General features: G+C 45.2%; 1 protein-coding gene across 1 annotated transcript in view; it reads right to left on the reverse strand.

Annotated features, from left to right (window-relative positions):
* tspan17 (tetraspanin 17) overlaps positions 1-5000 on the reverse strand; it is a 52793-nt gene that overhangs the window by 24267 nt on the left and 23526 nt on the right. The window lies entirely within an intron of this gene.

Below are 5000 nucleotides of genomic sequence, written 5' to 3' on the forward strand. Positions count from 1 at the left end.
CGGTAGCGGAGGTGGGGGAGGAAGTGGTGGTTGATGGTGGTGGTGGTGGTGGTGGTGGTGGTGGGGTTGCTCTGCTTGGGATGGGGGTAGTGGTGGTGGTGGTAGTTGTGGGGGGGGTTGGTTGCTCTGCTTGGGATGGTGGGGTTGGTCGTTTTGCTGTTTGTTAGTTCTTCCTCTTTTGTTTAGAGGCAGACATTTTCCCCAGCAGCACCACACCTTAAACTTTTTTGTTCTTTTTTTTCTCCCCGGGAGAACTTTCATCTTCCGGCTGCTTATTCTCTCGAGGCGTGCACGTATTATTAACTGAAAAACATCCCTATCTTATCATGGGGGAGAGAGAGAGAGAGAGAGAGAGAGAGAGAGAGAGAGAGAGAGAGAGAGAGAGAGAGAGAGAGAGAGAGAGAGAAAGCGAGAGAGAAAGCGAGAGAGAGAGAGCGAGAGAGAGCCTTTGAAGAGGGCTGGGTCGAATTCTACATAATTAACTCTAATGCTGAGTGGGGAGTGTGTGGTAATACAGTACACAGCACGCCAGACACCTATACAGCCATGAAAACTGGAGAGAGTAGCTGGAGGTGGTGTGTTTTTTTTAATACATGACTCATTATGCTGACTGGTGTACGCCTAAAAGATCGTTTAGGCTTACAAAAATAGTGCAGCCACGGCGGAAAAAAAAAATGGAATCCAACAAACACACACGCACTCAGTCTCTCTCTCGCTCGCAAACACATGCAAGTACGTACGCACTCACTCACTCTCTCGCAAACATATGCACGTACGCACGTACAGACACGCACACGCACACACACACAGACACACAGACACACACACACACACAGACACACACAGACACACACACACACACTCCAGAACAAATGAAGCATCCCTCTGTTGACAGGCTGTCTTGCTGCATTTTAAAAATCAATCTGCAGAGGCCTCAGTTATGGGCGCTAATTTGAACAGCGTCCTGCGATGGGGGTTACAAAGTGGCTCCTGCAGAGCACGACAGGGGGGACAGAGAGAGAGAGAGAGAGAGAGAGAGAGAGAGAGAGAGAGAGAGAGAGAGAGAGAGGAGGGGAGAGAGAGCAAGAGAAACAGCAAGAGAGAGAGAGAGAGAAAAAGATTGAGAGAGAGAGACAAAGGGGGGAGAGAGAGAGAGAGAGAGAGAGAGAGAGAGAGAGAGAGAGAGAGAGAGAGAGAGAGAGAGAGAGAGAGAGAGAGAGAGAGAGAGAGAGAGAGCAAGAGAAACAGCGAGAGCGAGAGAGACAGCAGAAAAAAGAGAGAGAGAGAGAGAGAGAGAGAGAGAGAGAGAGAGAGAGAGAGAGAGAGAGAGACAGAGACAGAGAGACAGACAGACAGACAGAGCTATGCATGTGTAGTTTCAGCTGTTTGGTGCCATCATTACTCCTCAAGCCCAACATTTTAGCTGAGGGGGGAAATTACGGAAGATTCATGACTTTTTTTTTGTTCCCTCACCCAGCCGGCTGAAGTGCTCAGTCTGAAACACATGGGGGGGTGGGTGAAGACAACAGAGGAGAGGAGAGTGGGGGATAAGACCGAGAAGAAAAGGAAAGGAGGAGTAGAGTGAAAGAAAACAGCAAGACGTTCCACTCAAGTGAAGAGATACGAGGGGAGAGTGGGGAAGGAACAAGGGGAGAAAGGAAAGAAAGAGTAAAAGAAAGACAGACGGCAAGATGGCGTATACACACTCAAAGATAGATAGATTACGTGAAAGACGGAGAGATGAAGAAGAACTTTCATTGCTTTAGTGGCGACTTTAAAAGCGCCTGCAAATTGCAAATAGCACTTTGCTCCTAGGCCGGGCGTCTAGACAATGGGATGTGTGTGTGTGTGTGTGTGTGTGTGTGTGTGTGTGTGTGTGTGTGTGTGTGTGTGTGTGTGTGTGTGTGTGTGTGTGTGTGTGTGTGTGTGTGTGTGTGTGTGTGTGTGTGTGTGTGTGTGTGTGTTGCTGAGAGGGTCCAGAGCTATTAAACGAAGAAGATGGAGGTTATATCTCCCCTCAGTGCGGCTCTCTGGGATCAGACGAGGTGAGGGCACCGCCAAAACATGGTGGCCAGGCCACTCCATCGTAATCGCAATCTGCCCGCGGCTAGTGGAAGATGTCTGCCACCTCACCCGACCTCACCTCACTCCACCCCACTGCTGAAGCCTGCTGTCGGCCTGAGCAAACAAGCTGCCATCTGTAGCAGATCTCAAACTACCCCCACACACTCTGGAGGCCGAAATGGAGACTGTCGTGGTGTCTTGTGGCAGATTTGTTTTCTTTTCTGGGTCTCTTTCTCTCTCTCTGTCATTCTTTCTCTGTCTCACCCTCTGCCCTCGTCTCTCTCTCTCCCCTCTTGTGTCTCTCTCTCCCCTCTTGTGTCTCTCTCTCCCCTCTTGTGTCTCTCTCTCCCCTCTTGTGTCTCTCTCTCCACAGACAAGATGATTGGCCGTCTGAAGGCTCCATTCCAGCCAGGTGACAGTTTCTGCCAATCAGAGCCCCGAGTCAGCAGGCTCAGCTTCCTTCTCTTCACCTGTGATGGGAGTTGGCTGGAGAGCACCCCCAAATGCCCCCGCCAGTCACTAGTAGTCACTAGCAGTCAGTGCAGTGGGCAAAAACAAAAGTTTCTCTTCAGACAAAATGATGTGAAATAAGGAGCAAAGCTGTTTGCCATGGTGTAAAAGTTGTGATTCTCAAACTTTGTGTATCTCAATCTTTAAACATTTTGTGAAAATTTTAAGTGGGGCCCGAGTTGGAATAGGCTGGGAACCCCTGGAGTAAAGGCCTGTTCACATCTACAACGGAAACTATAGAGATAACTGAAATTATCATCGTAAAAATTGTTACAATTCTGGTGAATGGTGCCGTTCACATAATCAACTACGATGACGACAACATACTGAGTGAACGATATTGTAGGGATCCATTTCAGAGTGATTGTTCTGAACTATAAAATAATATAAGCCAATCAGAGTTCTTTAGAATGTATAGACGCCGTGTCTTCTGCTTGTGGGTATACATGAGAAAGGTGTGAGCAGAAGTGTTGCGGAAAAAAGGGGAAAGTTGTTGCTGCGGTGTAAGGTTGAAACGCTGAATTAGCATCATCTCTCCTTAGCCAGAGGAACTTAAATTCTTCACCTATTAATAAAAATAAACCAGAGAGTTGCATGTGTTCAAGACGTTAAGATATAACAAGCTTGCTGTCTGCATCTGCCAACCTCTGACCAACAAAATGCAGTAAGACCAAGCGATAATGCACTTAACTTTATGGCCCTCAATTATAAGCTCGACTGCCCTTGTCCAAGTGTCACCCAGTTTAATCCAATTAAAGCAACACTAAGTATATTATTTCAACCTTAAAATAACGTTTCCGAGATTGGTTAATTAAGTGGATCATCCATAGGGTAAGAGGTGCCTTCTGCATTTACTTTACAATAGGGCTGCACAATATCAGAAAAAAATCGATACTCATAACAGCATGCAATACCTTGCTTACGACATTTAAACGATAATTAGAAACATAGTTTTTCTTGTCACTAATTTCTCGGTCTCGGTGGCTTTGGTCATGGCGGGCTTCTTGCGCATTTGTTGACATTCAGCAAGTGATTGGACTGCACAGAAATGTTTTACATGTTCGCGATAATTACGTCATTTTCACGATACACATATCGCCACTTTTGATATCTCGATTTCAATACATTTTCGATATATTGTGCAGCCCTACTTTACAACTAACTATGGGTGATGCAGGCACCAAGTAAAAGTGGCGGGGAACCCCGTCCTTCCAAGTAGGACTAATAACTGCATCAGAATGACAGATATGCTTACAAGGGAAACCTTTTGGTTTTGCATTCAGGGAGAAATAGACATAAAAAAGAGGGACAGAAAGACACACAGTCTGCTTTTTCACCTGTAGGGCTGAAGGACGAAAACAAACAAACAAAAAAAGCCTAGCATTGCTTCAGGGGGAGAAATGGAGAAGAAGAAAGAAGGGGAGAGACACTGAAAAAGAATTAGGGGGTGAAAAAGAACATTAGGACAGAAACAAACAAATAAAGTTTTTAAAGAAAGAAGCGAAAGAGGCGGAAAGAGGAATCGAAAGAAACAAATAAGAATCCAACACAGATGGATAGGCAGGCAAGACCAGTGAGGACTGTTTAGGTCAGTGGTCGGCAAATAGGGGCCCGCGGGCCAATTTTGGGCCGCCATCTATTCTGCCTGGCCCGCGAGATGACATTAATTTGATGCATTGAAGTTAAAAAATTATATATATAAAAAAAGTTTTACTTTTTTTTTTTTTTTTAAGGGAATACATACAGCAATTCCATACATTCATACATTTCGAAACATTTATTGAGGTATAGGCGATAGTCCTAAAGTGACAAAATGACAAAATGGTGGAACATCTCTGCACTTATCCATGACCCACAGGTTGGAACGGTATTGGCACGCCAGTGCGCGTAATCTTGTGCAAAAAAAAAGTGTCCTGTCTCCCTCCTCCAGTGGACAAGGTAAAAAATAGTCTAGGTTTCTTTAAATTAACAACATAACAATGTCTGCTCAAATGTGAAATGGCCCAATTCAAATAAATCATAAAGAAAGAAGTGAAAGCGCAAATAGGCTAACCAACACCGCGGCGAGACACTTTCCATTCTGTTAATTCCACGAAGCGTCAGAAAGTGAAAAGGCCATTCGTTGCACTGTCCTCTCTGACAGCTCAAATTTTGCGTGGCAGCTCTTGACTTGCGCTTTTGTAATGAATCTGCTGTTTGTAAATTCAAGAAACTTTTCTATACATGTGGAAACACAGCACGGGAACAACAGAAATTCCAGAGCCGGACAGAACTTTCCAGTATCACGCAAATTTTGTGAAAGGACTGTCATGTTGGGGACACTTGGACAAGAACAAGGTATAGAGATTCAGTAACCAGAACTATTTTGAGTAGCTCAACCGCTGAACACCTATTTCTAACTACTAAAACGTGAGGATATTAGGACA

The sequence above is a fragment of the Engraulis encrasicolus genome, chromosome 23 (genome assembly GCF_034702125.1).
Source record: "Engraulis encrasicolus isolate BLACKSEA-1 chromosome 23, IST_EnEncr_1.0, whole genome shotgun sequence".
Classification (NCBI taxonomy): Eukaryota; Metazoa; Chordata; class Actinopteri; order Clupeiformes; family Engraulidae; genus Engraulis; species Engraulis encrasicolus.